Source organism: Ranitomeya variabilis, chromosome 1 (genome assembly GCF_051348905.1).
Source record: "Ranitomeya variabilis isolate aRanVar5 chromosome 1, aRanVar5.hap1, whole genome shotgun sequence".
In the NCBI taxonomy this organism is placed as follows: domain Eukaryota; kingdom Metazoa; phylum Chordata; class Amphibia; order Anura; family Dendrobatidae; genus Ranitomeya; species Ranitomeya variabilis.
Window position 1 is genome coordinate 1,051,595,888 of NC_135232.1, and position 16,843 is coordinate 1,051,612,730.

The following is a 16,843-nucleotide window of genomic DNA, read 5'->3' on the forward strand; positions in this document are numbered from 1 at the left end:
TGCTGTGCAGTATATAGAGGATGTGTCCTGTGCTGTGCAGTATATAGAGCATGTGTCCTGTGCTGTGCAGTATATAGAGGATGTGTCCTGAGCTGTGCAGTATATAGAGGATGAGTCCCGTGTGGCGTAGTATATAGAGGATGTGTCCCGTGCGGTATTTTTACATAACTACATGGTGGGCTCCAAGAATGATTTTTCTCTGGTGGGCCCAAGGTACTCCAGTCCAAAGCTGGCCAATGTGAACATGCTTTTATGTGCTGCATGTATAGCAACTTAACTCGAGCTCAATTTTTGTGTTTTTCATGCTCTTCTCAGATTAAGGCCGGTGTCCCACTTGCAACTGCAATGCGAGAAACTCGGGCGAGTCTGTCGCCTCAATACCCGGCACTGCCGCCGGCACTCGGGACCGGAGTGTGCGGCTGCATGTATTTCTATGCAGTTGAATGCTCTGATCCGAACCTGGTGACAGATTCCCTTTAAGGCTATGTGCATACGATGCGGATTTTTCCGTGCAGAAACGCTGCAGATCCGCACTGTTATTTACAGTACAATGTAAATCAATGTGAAAAAAAAAACTGTGCAGATGGTGTGGAAAAATCCGCGCGGAAATGCACTTCTTTTGTGCAGATCTGAAGCGTTTCTGCACCCTTCCATTAAAGAAATCCGCAGTGGTATAAACCGCAGAAAATCCGCATCAATTCTGCATAAAAACCTCACAAAATCCGCAGCAAATCTGCACCTGCGGATTCTGCCAGGAGATGCAGATTTTGTGCAGAAAATTATGCACCCCATTCCGCATCGTGTGCACATAGCCTAAAAGTGGACCAAGTCATGAATATAAAACTACATACAGAGTACAGCTAGAATTCATTAGTGAGCCATCACTGCCACCTAGTGGTAGAATACTAATACTACATGTATAAATTTTTTTTTTACATTTATTATTATTATTATTATTATTATTATTATTATTATTTATTTATTTATTTTTAGAGCACCATTGATTCCATGGTGCTGTACATGTGAAAATGAGCTACATACAAAATATAAATATAAATTACAATAAAGAAACTAACAGTGACAGATGGGTACAGAGGAGAGAAGACCCTGCCTTCATGGGCTTATACAAAAACGAAAATAGTAAAAAACAACAATCAAGGAAGTCCAAATTAATGAAAAAAATAAAAAAAATATTTATTAATACAAAAGATTAGGGAGACAACCATGTGATGGTAGAGAAAAGCTGGCGCCTAGGTGTGAGCACAAAATGTACAGTGAAGGAAATAATTATTTGATCCCTTACTGATTTTGTAAGTTTGCCCACTGACAGACATGAACAGTCTATAATTTTAAGGGTAGGTTAATTTTAACATTGAGAGATAAAATATAAAAAATAAGATCCAGAAAATCACATTGTATAAATTGGATAAATGTATTTGCATTTTGCAGTGAGAAATAAGTATTTGATCCCCTACCAACCATTAAGGGTATGTGCACACGTTACGGATTGGCCTGCGGAATTTTCCGCACAGAATCTGCATCTGTTTACAGAGAACTCAGGCCTACGTTTTACCTGCAGATTTACCGCGGATTTATCGTGGAATTACCGCGGTTTTTGTGCGGTTTTCAACAGCATTTTTACACCTGCGGATTCCTATTATGGAGCAGGTGTAAAACGCTGCAGAATCCGCACAAAGAATTGACATGCTGCTGCTGAATGTAACCCGCAGCGTTTCCGCCCGGTATTTTCCGCCGCATGTGCTCTGCGGATTTTGTTTTCCATACGTTTACATGGTGCTGTACAACGCATGGAAAACTGCTGTAGATCCACAGCAGAATCCACAACGTGTTCACATAGCCTGAGAAACACGTCACCACTTCTGTATTTCTCACCCTCCTGGTTTTGGCTTACATATGCTGATGTGAAATACTGACCAAACACTCAACGTGTGAACGTGGCCTGAAACATACTGTAGACAAAACAAACATCCTCACTCCAAAAAAAAGCTGAAAAAAGTGTGAAGAACACCACAAAACAAGCTGAAAAACAGGGGTTTTGAACGCAACATTTTTACTGCTAATAGAAAAGGTTTTGGCTACTGAAAAAAATGCTGCATGTGATCATAGTCTTACTCTGAAACGCTATGTCTATCTGTGGTGTTACATAGGACTGCATGTGATATATACAAAATTATCTGTACTCAGAGAATTATCACTGCTATCTCTGGTGTTACATAGGACTGCAGGTGACATCTACTACATTATCTGTTCTCAGAGAGTTAGCACTGTATTATCTGAAGAGTTAAAAAAAAAATTAAGAGGGGGTTAGGGGCAACTCTTTGTCTTGGGCCCCCAATCTTTTCTGACCCTAGCAACGCCCCTGCGTACAGCTAATAGTGGCAGACCCGTTGGCCGATATACCACCTACCACTGCTACCTGTGCCCTGTGTATCTAATCTTGTCCTGTGTATCTAATCCTGTCCTGTGTGATACTGACTGGTGAGTTGTCTATCTAATCCTGTCTTGGGTATCTAATCCTGTCCTGTATAGCAGACAGTATCACACAAGATAGGATTAGATACACGGCTCAGCAGTCAGTATCACACAGGACAGGATTAGATACACAGCTCAGCAGTCAGTATCACACAGGACAGGATTAGATACACAGCTCAGTAGTCAGTATCACACAGGACAGGATTAGATACACAGCTCAGTAGTCAGTATCACACAGGACAGGATTAGATACACAGCTCAGCAGTCAGTATCACACAGGACAGGATTAGATACACAGCTCAGTAGTCAGTATCACACAGGACAGGATTAGATACACAGCTCAGCAGTCAGTATCACACAGGACAGGATTAGATACACAGCTCAGTAGTCAGTATCACACAGGACAGGATTAGATACACAGCTCAGGAGTCAGTATCACACAGGACAGGATTAGATACACAGCTCAGTAGTCAATATCACACAGGACAGGATTAGATACACAGCTCAGTAGTCAGTATCACACAAGACAGGATTAGATACACAGCTCAGTAGTCAGTATCACACAAGATAGGATTAGATACACGGCTCAGCAGTCAGTATCACACAGGACAGGAGTAGATACACAGGACAGGTTTAAATACACCAGAAAGTATTAGATACACAGCTCAGCAGTCAGTATCTAATTCTCTCCTGCACACTCCTCTCTCCCCATGGGTCGCTCTCCCTCCTATGCTCTCCTCTCCCCCTGCATGTCTTTCCCCATTGTGGTTTATTATTTTTGTTGCGGGAGACGAAGGAGTCGGGGATTATGGTTTAATTAAGATTAATAAAGGACTTTATTCTGGCTGTGTATTTACAATACAACTACAGGATTAGTAATGGATACTTGTCTTATAGACGCCTCTCCATTAGTAAGCCGTGGGCTTGATGTTACCGGACAATATAAAGGTGACATCAACCCCACAAATATGAACCCCACTTGCTACCGCTACAGAGCAAGTGGGAATTGCCAGGCAAAGCGCCAGAAAAGGCGCATCTAACAGGCGGCCGAGAGCTGATGTTTTTAGCCTGTGGGGCGACCATATCCATGGCCCCTTCCTAAGCTATTAATGTCAGCCCGCAGCAGTCTGCATAGCATTTAATGGTTATTAATTATAGGGGACCCCACATCTTTTTTTTTTTTTGGAGGGGGGGAGGTCCCCCATTTCAATAGCCAGTAAAGGCTAAGTATACAGTTGTGTGAGCACACTCCCCCCATAGACCAGCACACTGCTCTCCTGAAATACTCTGTGCTCCTGTCACCCTGCTCCTTCCACCATACCTCTCTCTGTGACCCCCCTAGACCAGCACAATGCCATATGGATCACATATAATGCGGCGGCATATATATTTATCACATAATACTCCCATAAAGACCACACATTATGCGGCCATATATATTTATTACATAATACTGCCATATAGATCACACATGATGCCGCCAAGTATTATGTGTGATCTGTATTATGGCATTGTGTCATCTATATGACGGTATTATATGTGATCTATTTGGTGGTATTATGTTTGATCAGTGTTGTGGAATGATGTGAAAACTATATGACGGTATTATATGAGAACTATATTTTGGGATTATGTGTGATTATGTGGCAGTAGTATGTGAGAATTATATGGTGGTTTTATGTGTGATCTACATGGTGGTATTGTGTGTGATCTATATGACAGTATGTGAGAAGTATATGGCGGTATTGTGTGAGAAGTATATGGCGGCATTATGGGTGATCTATATGGCGGTATTATGGGTGATCTATGTGGCGGTATTATGGGTGATCTATATGACTTAGAAGCAGAGGCGTAGCTAGGGTTTCAACTTAGGGGGGGCGAAACATCTGAGTGGGCCCCTAACCAGCTAACCCTGATTACAGTTACGGTTGCGCACTCTAATTGTGAATATAGTGGAACCTCAGAATATGACCGCTCTGTTATTGAAAATAAATCTATATACAAAAACAAACATTGATTTTACCGCCATATTGTGACGATATACAACTTTGATGGTCGCAATACTCTGAGTGCCCCTATAACAACACAGTAATGCTTAAGTGCCCACTTTACATTTAATAATGTCCCCTAAGTTCCCTGATGTACTGCTCCATTATACACAGTATGATGATTCTATAACTCCCCGATACACCGTATGATGTTCTCACGGCTCCCCTTTACACAGTATAATGCTGACAGAGCTCCCCTATATACAGTGTAGTGGGCCAACAGCTCCCATATGCACAATATGCCTTCACAGTTCCCTATACACAGTATGGTGGGTTCATAGCTCCCTTATAAACAGTATGATGTCCCTCACACTTCCCCTGTACACAGTATGATGGGGCCACAGCTCCTTATACAAAGTATGATGGGCTCGCAGCTCCCTTATACACAGTATGATGGGCCCACAGCTCCCTTATACACAGTATGATGGGCCCGCAGCTCCCTTATACACAGTATGATGGGGCCACAGCTCCCTTATACACAGTATGATGGGCCCGCAGCTCCCTTATACACAGTATGATGGGCCCGCAGCTCCCTTATACACAGTATGATGGGCCCGCAGCTCCCTTATACACAGTATGATGGGCCCGCAGCTCCCTTATACACAGTATGATGGGCACGCAGCTCCCTTATACACAGTATGATGGGCATGCAGCTCCCTTATACACAGTATGATGAGCCCGCAGCTCCCTTATACACGGTCTGATGGGGCCACAGCTCCCTTATACACAGTATGATGGCCCACAGCTTCCTTATACACAGTATGATGGGGCCACAGCTCCCTTATACACAGTATGATGGGCCCGCAGCTCCCTTATACACAGTATGATGGGCCCGCAGCTCCCTTATACACAGTATGATGGGCCCGCAGCTCCCTTATACACAGTATGATGGGCCCACAGCTCCTTATACACAGTATGATGGGCCCGCAGCTCCCTTATACACAGTATGATGGCGCCACAGCTCCTTATACACGGTCTGATGGGCCCACAGCTCCCTTATACACGGTCTGATGGGCCCACAGCTCCCTTATACACAGTATGATGGGCCCGCAGCTCCCTTATACACAGTATGATGGGCCCGCAGCTCCCTTATACACAGTATGATGGGCCCGCAGCTCCCTTATACACAGTATGATGGGCCCGCAGCTCCCTTACACATAGTATGATGGGCCCGCAGCTCCCTTATACTGTACACAGTATGATGGGCCTGCAGCTCCCTGTCATGATTTGGCAGTCTGCAGTCACATAATGTGACTGCAGACATTTATTCCAAGCCTTTATCAACTTTATAGTACTAAATTGCTTATTATTAAATTATTGAAGCACCACTCTAGCAGGGTTTTTTTTTCCACCGCTGGAGTGGTGTTTTAAGCGCAAGTACCCTGCCCTGGTCATTTACTCATCCTCCGGGGTATTCACTATTTTGTGGCACTGCTGCAGTGCCGCTGCTCAAACTTGTGAGTGTAGCTCCTGACTGGCCAGAAGTTAGAAGCTATGTCACAAGCGCTCAGTGTAAGACTATGAGGCTATGTGCCCACGTTGAGGATTCGTCTGCGGATTTTTCCGCACCGTTTTTGCAAAATCCACAGGTAAAACGTGCTGCGTTTTACCTGTGGATTTCCCGCGTTTTTTGTGAGGATTTCGCCTGCATTTTTACACCTGCGCAATCCTATACAGGAGCAGGTGTAAAACGCTGCGGAATCCGCACAAAGACTTGACATGCTGTGGAAAATACAACGCAGCGTTTCCGCACGGTATTTTCCACACCATGGACACTGCGGATTTGGTTTTCCATAGGTTTACATGGTACTGTACACTGCATGGAAAACTGCTGCAAATTAGCAGCCAAATCCGCAACGTGTGCACATAGCCTGAGAGTGAGAAAGAGGCCAGATCAAGGCTCCCATAGACTCACATTGATTAGTGACCTATGCGCTGCTCCATAAAACACTGGAGCCGCGGACAGGTCACAAACTGAAGGAGACGGAGCCGAGCGGAGACTAAAACAGATGAAAACGCCAGAAGGGGAGTGTCAGACAGGGGGCAGGGGACTTGGATTTTCAGCACCGCTCCAGCAGTGAAATAAAAAAAAAATGCTGGAGTGGTGCTGTAAATGTGATGCAGCTCTTGGTTACTATATGGGGGCTTCGTATACTAATACTCATAAAAGACCCAGGTGGTATGTATCAAAAGCCCCCTACCCCCCCATCTCCAGCCTCCCCAGACAGCAAATATTACATGTGATGGATCACATATAATATCGTAACAAAACATTATAATATTCAGCCCCCAGTGACCTGTCCCCCCTCCCCCACTTCAGCCCCAATACCCCCATCATCTCACATCCACCCCCTCAGTGCCCTGTCCCCCCTCACCCACCTTCAGCCCCCACAACACCCCCATGGTCTCACATTTACCCCCCAGTGCCCTGTCTCCCTCCCCCACAATACCCCCATGGTCTCACATTTACCCCCCAGTGCCCTGGCTCCCCTCCCTCACTTCAGTACCCAATACCTCCATCATCTCACATCCACCCCCTCAGTACCCTGTCCCCCCTCACCCACTTTCAACGCCCACAATACCCCAGTGGCGTCATCACATTCACATCACAGTGACATACCTGAATTTAATAAACCTAAAATGTTCCATCCCCAGCACTTACTGATAAAGTTTGCAGGCAGGACCAGGAAGTGTCTAGGTGAAATGCAAGGTGGGCACTAGGACCCAGCGTGCCTGAGCCAATCCCAGCGTCCACAGAGTGAAGAAAACTGCAGCCAGGAAAAGCTTCATCATCAGGTCAGAGGGGCGAAACCATTTTCTGCAGGAGGGAGACTGCAGCCGACACTGTGCTAATAGGGTGCAGAGTCTCCGTCAGATGGGAGCAGACATTATACTGCTCTCCTCCTATGTGGTGTTCTGCCTCCTCACAGAATTGGCCCTGGCTCCCGGTGGGCCCCTTCATGTGACAGGGCCCGGGGCGATGGCCCCCTCTGCCCCCCCCAGTAGCTACGCTACTGCTTAGAAGTATATGGCGGTATTGTGTGTGATGTATATGGCGGTATTATCTTAAGAAAGGGGACCCATTCTAGGGTGGTTTTGGCTGAGCACCTGCACACGGGTCTGGGGTAATAGATGGGGCAGCATGACCTCCAGTTCGGTGCAGTCAGGGGAGGGCTGGTGAAGCAGCTAAATAGAAGGGTCTCATTTTTATCTTTAGTATATGGCTACATTTCCCCCCAACCTGCTTCCCAGCATCACCCCGTACTGCGCCTGTCACCTCGCTTTCACACATTGCCAGGACAGGATGGAGAAGCCAGGATCTGAGGAGGGGAATGGGGTCTTTGCATGCAGTGTCTGGATCAGAACAGGCCATCAATCAGCAGAAATGTTTCCTGGATTTTTGTGGAGCAGACGGTCCATCCATGTGTATGAAAGACAGCGTTCTATGTAAATCCCTGGCTGCTCCGCGCACCGAACAGGGTGCCCCCCATAGACCAGCACACTGCTCTCCTGAAATACTCTGTGCTGATGTCACCCTGCTCCCTCCACCATATATCTCCCAGAATCCTTGCTGCCTGCCATCCTCTGTGACTGTTTACTTGTCAGTATAACTTTGCAGTCACTAAGAAAATGGCTGCTCAATATGTTCCTAAATCTCATCTGCTCTTATCCCTTAGGCTACTTTCACACTAGCGTCGGGAACAACCCGTCGCTGTGCGTCGGGCCGAGGTCCCCGACGCTAGCGTGGTCCCCGCCGCACAACGGGGGCAGCGGATGCATTTTTCCAGCGCATCCGCTGCCCCATTGTGAGGTGCGGGGAAGTGCGGGGAGGTGGGGGCGGAGTTCCGGCGGAGTTCCGGCCGCGCATGCGCGGTCGGAAAAAGCGGACCGTCGGGAGCAAAAAACGTTACATGTAACGTTTTTTGCTCCCGACGGTCCGCCACAGCACGGCGCAACCGTCGCAGGACGGTTGCGACGTGTGTCATTGCGTCGCAAATGCGTCGCTAATGTTAGTCAATGCAGAAAAAACGCATCCTGCAAGCACTTTTGCAGGATGCGTTTTTTCGGCAAAACGACGCATTTGCGACGTAATGCAGTTAACGCTAGTGTGAAACTAGCCTTAGCAAACACCCAGAAGGGGAGGAGAGGAGACATCACAGCCATGTCAGCCGACTCCGCCCATAATTACTGCAGTGCAGTAATGTGAGCTAGTTGTACACTAGATTTTTGTCCAATTTCAGTAGCTGCTCCCTCTAGTGTTTAAAACTGGAAATGCCAAACCTATTAAAATTATTTTTCATATTTTACTAAATTATAAACAAATTATGATATTTTTTAACAAAATGTAATTATTAATTCTTTACATTTTTTCATTTGCTGTAAAAAAAATTTTTTTGATGGCACCTTCCCTTTAAGCATTCCAAACTGAACCTCTCATCCAGTCCCAGTCATGAGGGTCTTTCTTCTCATTTTCATTTGTCTCCAGCCCCTTAATTTATTTCTCTATGGGACTGCTCTGTACTCATATTGTGCGTTTATGTATTTAGTATGGCTTAAGGGAATTATTGTGATCGTTACACGTCAAATCTGTAGATGTTATTACAATTCAGACTTTTTTAGGGTGGTAACTTTAAAATATAATAATGATAAAATATTGATAATGGTCCTGCCTAGTGAGAAGTTTATTTTAAAGACTTATGGAGAAAGGCACAATGCCAGGCATTCAAGGGTTAATTCTTTGGAACACTGAGAGGGACTTTCTAGCCAATGAACAATCAGCAATAAACATCTGCAGTAACTACGGCAACTGTGCTGATGTCATAAACACATACATCTATGATACAGGAGAAGATTCCAGAACCACCAGTCATTCAGCCGTATGAGGAGCCGTACTTGATGTGTCTGGAGACCTGGAGCTTCATCACTCCACAATGGGAGGAAGGGGACACTGCCTAGCCAGCCAGATCAGCCATACCGCCTAGCCAGCCAGATCAGCCATACCGCCTAGCCAGCCAGATCAGCCATACCGCCTAGCCAGCCCGATCAGCCATACCGCCTAGCCAGCCAGATCAAACTAACCCTAGCGATCAATGGGGTGACAGATGTTGCAGCCAGATCTCCCTCACGTCCGGTACTCGCCACCTTCACCTTTATGTGTACGGCCTGGAGAGGTCGCATTAGGCTTCTCCATACCAAATATGACACAATGTACAAATTCTGGTACAATTTGCTGTTATGTGTCGGCATTAACCTTCTAAGCCCAAGGGAAGGGCAGTCCTCCAGCCATCGTTCCCTAGAGGTTTCCACCATGGGGTTTTTCCTCTCCTGAGTGCTGAAGGACGATTCTTCGTGAGTCGGAGGTTGTGCCATTTTCAGTGTCTCTTTCATAGTAATTGGCTGATTCTAAATTTGAGACTCTGAAAGAAATAATAATAATGAGATTTGGAATAAAATTCGGTCAATTTATCATCCAATAAAAGTGTTTGGTGTGTTTCTTTCACAATCTTGGGTTGGGGAGATTTTCTTGGGAATCAGGATCCAGCATCTATGATCAAGCCATGAAGCCAGAAATGGAGTCGGAGCAATTTTAACCCTGTGCTGGAAGGCAGGACGGAGCAGAGATGACAACGTGTTACTGCACAATTAGCACAAGTTCACACTCTTCCTTGCATTCAGATAATGGGGGTGATTAAGGGCCGGACTGGGACTAAAAAGCTGCCCTGGCACACACAATTCACTAGCCCACATACAATAAGTGTCCTCAACCCGAATAATAGAACACTGACAGGTCGTGCAGAATTTTGCTTTACTTGTTACACACCTTGCTTAAATATGTTGTCCACTAGTCAGACAACCCCTTCTCAATCCGAATGTTTTCCCCTTTTAAATTAATAAAATGTATACTCACCTCCGGTTCCGGCGCCGTTCCAGCAGTGTCGGCATCCCTATAGCAAATCAGCCCTGGCTTCACTCTACCTGCCTTCGGACATATCACATACATCTGGAGGAAGAGAGAGCAGCAGCACATCCATGTGTCACAGGCTGAGTACAGACAGTTATTCACTGACCGGCCCCAGGTGTCCTGTCCTGAACTTACAGCCTCATACTGTATATGCTTATGTAGTGACCAGGAAAGCCATTACTAATGTACAGTATGTTATATATCATATGGTGTGTTCTCTATTCCTTACATGATTACACTTGCGACACCGGCTCCTTGTCTTGCCTTGGGAGGAGGTAAACTATTTAATTCTATGCTGCCCTCTCCTGCCTTGTTTTGGTATTACAACTTGTAGTACTATACTGCCCTCTTGTGCCTTAGTTTGGCATTGCAACGTGTTTTTCTGATTTGAAGATAAATGGCAGTTGGAGGTGGTGCGTGCGGGACAAACAGGGCTTTATGGACGGTTTTGGTGGGGAGAGGAGGTAGAAAATTGGGGCTCCTGGATTGGGACAAGTGGGGTGTACAAATAGCACCCTATTCGGAGTGCCCCGCGTTATGCAGCAACAGAGTGCTGAGACAAGAGAAGGAACTGCAGAACTGCGCAGCAGATTCCCTGGATACTCCGATCCGATTAAGGTCAGTTTGATCCTCCCCCTTCATGCAGCACAGTTAGTCAAATGAAAAGTTACCACCATCCTCCCAAGGCTGGGACCGAGAAAAGGCTTTGACCGTCGCAATTGTAAGAAAAATTTATCGGCTACCCATGACTGTTATATTGAAAAATATAAGGATTGTCACAAATATTCAGTAAAGTTCATCTTTCAAGTTTGCACGAGACCCCGGTGTATGCTTCTTTCGTCTCCAGCCTCATACTTTGCGGGCAACAACATAACTCACAGTCTCATATATCCGTCATCTCCTCCTTTATAATTGCCACCGAACCTAGGGATTGTTAGAGCCATCGGAGTCACTGTGACTGAACCATCCTCCGAGATACTAGGCCCTGCATCTCACAAGGCGGTGCGCCACTTATGAGGTTGTTAATTTTGGGTCAAAATAACTGTGGCCAGTTTGTGAATGACGGTCTGTACTCAGACTGCGACACACAGATGTGTGAATGCGGCTTTAATTGAATAAATTGTCTCTATTCTTCTATTAACAGTCTGGCAGTGTACCATTATCTCTCACAATATCAGACTGTAACAACACATCCCTGGGAGAAGGGGAATAGCGACGCCCAGTTGTCAGTTAGGTTTAGGCTACACTTTTTGTAGTGCTATAAATCCTACACAGAACCGAAGGAGTATATGTCCAAACCAATTTTAACAAAATAGATATTTTATTAATAAATACATAGTCATCATAATGGTAATAACCAGTGTAACAACAGACATGAAAAGCACAGACATCAACTCATGTGGGGGAAGCACCACAACTGCAATAACAGAATGAGCAAGTGAGCAAACCACCAAAGGCACAGTCCGTATCCACTGTTACCATACACAATACAAAGCCTATTCCATAAGGCAGGGTATAAATGGATATGCCAAGACCTCAGTGTAAATAATGGGCCTGAAATACTTCATAACCTTGATCCAATCCCACAAAGTATAAAATGTAAAGGACCCCTTTAAAGGTCGCTCAACTTACCCATGGTAATATCTGTCAGTGTGTGCTCCACAGCAGCCCCGACGCGCGTTTTGCGTGGCCTTCTTCCGGGGGCTGTGTATGTGTGTCATTAACGAATGCTTATATGCCAAAGGCACAGCTGTTCCCACTGCTAATTCACGTAGGCGGAGCGTGCGCACATTAACATGACAGACGTCATACATGTCGTCACTGCCGTAAATCGTCACCCGCGCATGCGCACTAAAGTATGGATACCAGACGGCGTACCAATAGGTATGACATATATACCCGCCGCTTGTAGAAATCTCCCCGGCAATAGATGGCGCATGTGCACCGTGTAGCAGGCCCCAAATGACACATCCTCGCAAGCCGCACACATGTCTCAGCGGGTGAAGGGGGAATACCCATGACGTCATATCACCCGTTGGACATTACGGAGGCCCACGAGAATGTATCAGGATTCTAGCCACAGTGAACATGCGCACATGTTGGGAAGGTCAAGTTAGAAAAAATGTATGGAGAAAGAAACCCCTATGGGGTCCAGAAGAATAGTGCAAAAACTATATATGTATATCAAAGGAGATAAAAACATCCCATACCTATAAGCCTAACTAAAGTGATAAGTGCAAAAAGTGATAAGTGCAAAGAGCAATTATAAGCAAATAACAACATAAAAGACAATACCATAGTGTAATCATGGTAGTACAAGGTATATACAAGCCACAAAATATGTGGACTATAAAACAGTGATAGATAATAGAAAGTAAGGAAAATGAAGATCGGTCTCAGGAGCGCAGAAAGAAGACTCGAACACCAGGTTGTATTTGAACCACAACGCGTTTCAACGGATAACACCGTCTTCATCAGGTGGGCAGGTTATTAGTGGTGACAAAGAGGCAGTATTTAAATAAACGTCAACCAGTCGCAAAGCTATTACAATTACATATGCCAATGTGTAGGTATAATAGATAATTAAAAATAGCCTGTGCACGGTGACACATACGCAGAGCATTTAAGAGACAGCAGAGCAAATGCAGCAGGGGGCTATCACATCATACAAACATAATAAAACTAACCTAGGATAAAAAAAAATAAACAAAACAGCAAAATTAATGATAAAAAATAAGCAAGAAAAAACAAAAGCAAATTATACATACACACACACACATATATATACATACATACACGTATACACATGCAAAAAAATAAGAAGAGAACCATATCTAGCTTGTCACTTTATCAATCATAAGATTCAATCCTTCAGGGGCCAACGTACCCAGTTTGAATATCCAGAAACTCTCTTTTTTTATTAGGCTACTGAACCGATCTGCCACGTTATCGGATATGTGATCAATGATTATTAGTTTCAAAGATTTCCAATTTTTTTGGTGCATTAGCAAGAAGTGTTTGGACAGACTGTAATAAGAAACCATTTTTTATGTTCTGTCGATGTTTATTCAATCTGGCATGCATCGTTTGTATGGTGCGGCCCACATATTGTAGACCGCAACCGCACTCGATCAGGTAGACTACGTAAGTAGACTGACAATTAACAGATGAGTGAATTCTAAAAAGGGCGCCTGTTGTATTTCATTTAAATTCCCGTGCTCCATTTACTATGGAAGCACAGCAAAGGCACTTAGGATTCCTGCATGCAAAGCAGCCATAGTTCGAAGGTAACTGAGGACCTAGGTATAATGGAGCTAATGTAGTATTACTCGGTGCAATCCTATTGCCTAAGGTTCAATTCTTATGGAAAATTGTTATAGGGTGAGGAGGTATATGTTTCGAAAGTACTGGATCCCCTTTAAGAATAAACCAATATTTTAACAGTAGTTTCCTAACAATTCCATGGGATTGATTAAAGGTGGTGATAAAACTGCACCTACTCAATGACATCTTAGGGGAGGAAGACTCTGTGGCTTTCGCTTTGATGCTGTTGATACAATCCTGGGTAAGGGATTTTCTCATTTTTTTGCATGTGTATATGTGTATGTATGTTTATATATATATATGTGTGTGTGTGCGTGTGTAGGTATAGTTTTTTTGTTTTTTGTTTTCATGCTTATTTTTTATGATTAACCCCTTCCCGACATGTGACGGTATAGTACGTCACATGTCGGGACCCCCGCTTTGATGTGCGCTCCGGCGGTGAGCGCACATCAAAGTCGCGACATGTCAGCTGTTTTTTACAGCTGACATGTGCGCGCAATAGCGGCGGGTGAAATCGCGATCACCCGCCGCTATTAACTAGTTAAATGCCGCTGTCAAGCGCAGACAGCGGCATTTAACTACCGCATCCGGCCGTGCGGCCGGATATGAGCGCATCGCCGACCCCCGTCACATGATCGGGGGTCGGCGATGTGTCAGGAAGGTAACCATAGAGGTCCTTGAGACCTCTATGGTTACTGATTGCCGGTGGCTGTGAGCGCCCCCCTGTGGTCGGCGCTCACAGCACACCTGCAAATCTGCTGTGTAGCAGCGATCTTATGATCACTGCTGCATAGCAGAGCCGATCGGGCTGTGCCTGCTTCTAGCCTCCCATGGAGGCTATAGAAGCATGGCAAAAGTAAAAAAAAAAAGTTTTTAAAAATGTGAAAAAAATAAAAAAAATATAAAAGTTTAAATCACCCCCCTTTCGCCCCAATCAAAATAAATCAATAAAAAAAAAACCCAACCTACACATATTTGGTATCGCCGCGTTCAGAATCGCCCGATCTATCAATAAAAAAAAAGCATTAACCTGATCGCTAAATGGCGTAATGAGAAAAAAATTCGAAACGCCAGATTTACGTTTTTTTGGTCGCCACGACATTGCATTAAAATGCAATAACGGGCGATCAAAAGAACGTATCTACACCAAAATGCTATCATTAAAAACGCCAGCTCGGCACGCAAAAAATAAGCCCTCACCTGACCCCAGATCACGAAAAATGGAGACGCTACGAGTATCGGAAAATGGCGCAATTTTGTTTTGTTTTGTTTTTTGCAAAGTTTGGAATTTTTTTTCACCACTTAGGTGAAAAATAACCTAGTCATGTTAGGTGTCTATAAACTCGTAGTGACCTGGAGAATCATAATGGCAGGTCAGTTTTAGCATTTAGTGAACCTAGCAAAATAGGCAAGCAAAAAACAAGTGTGGGATTGCACTTTTTTTGCAATTTCACTGCACTTGGAATTTTTTTCCCGTTTTCTAGTACACGACATGCTAAAACCAATGATGTCGTTCAAAAGTACAACTCGTCCCGCAAAAAATAAGCCCTCACATGGCCAAATTGACGGAAAAATAAAAAAGTTATGGCTCTGGGAAGGAGGGGAGCGAAAAACGAAAATGGAAAAACGGAAAAAGCTCCGGGGGTGAAGGGGTTAATTTAGCTGTTTTTCTTATTTTTTATCCTAGGTTGGTTTTATTATGTTTGTATGATGTGATAGCCCCCCGCTGCGTTTGCTCTGCTGTCTCTGTGTATGTGTCACCATGCACAGGCTATTTTTAATTATCTATTATACCTACACATTGGCATATGTAATTGTAATAGCTTTGCGACTGGTTGATGTTTATTTAAATACTGCCTCTTTGTCACCACTAATAACCTGCCCACCTGATGAAGACGGTGTTATCCATTGAAATGCGTTGTGGTTCAAATACAACCTGGTGTTCGAGTCTTCTTTCTGCGTTCCTGAGACCGATCTTCATCTTCCCTGCTATCGCGTCCTCCACTGGAGGTGTTCACCCGTTTGAGCTAGTACAGCCATGAGTCTTCTTGGGAACGATGCAACAAGCTTTTCACACCTGGATTTGGGGATCCTCTGCCATTCTTCCATGCAGATCCTCTCCCATTTCTGTCAGGTTGGATGGTGAACGTTGGTGGACAGCCATGTCAGGTCTCTTTAGAGATGCTCAATTGGGTTTAGGTCAAGAATGGTCACAGAGTTGGTGTTGAAGCTAGATATACAGATTTCCACAAGGAGCGCTTTGCCATTTTTGTCTTACATCATATAAGAGACACAGAATGGTGTGTACATCAAATAGGAGGCAATGATGCTGTGTATAAATTATGTAGACACTGTGTGAAAGAAGTGACACGCTCTATTGCGCAAAACACCATGGAAAGCGCAACATACTGATGACAAAAAAAACAAGCTGGTACTATAAAATACAGCTGAAAGTTGGATAAAAAAGCATAAAATAAAGCCTAGCGTGAACTTACCCTAAATAATAAATATACTTGAGACTTTAGATACAATAAGTGGGAGGGAAGTATTATCGTGTGAAGAAGCATCTCTAACATTCCCAGTATTAACAAACCAAGTATTCACATTCATGGGGGTTTGATCCTTTGCTTCTCAGGGTGAAAGCCTTATTACCCAGATAGGGCCATATTTAGGGTTCATGCTGCTCTGGGCTCCTGTAGGGCTTCCGCCCCCTATTGGTGGGTTGGGATAATGCTCACTATGCAGTTTTGGTTGCTGTTGGCCAAAAACTTGTTAGGCAAATGGATATCAGTCCCAATGGCCTTATACACAGGCTCATTCACCCCACATTTTGTCTCTTGTCACCTAATATGCTGTACTTAGGGCGGTGGATACTTAGGGGCGGTGCCAGTAGGTTGTTTTTTTGGGGGTGTTAATAGGGGTTAAGTTCCTTATATGAATATGCGGCTGCTCTGTCAGCTCGGTCACTGCCACCACTGCCTATGCAGAGCGCAGACCAACTCATCACAGCTGCTGC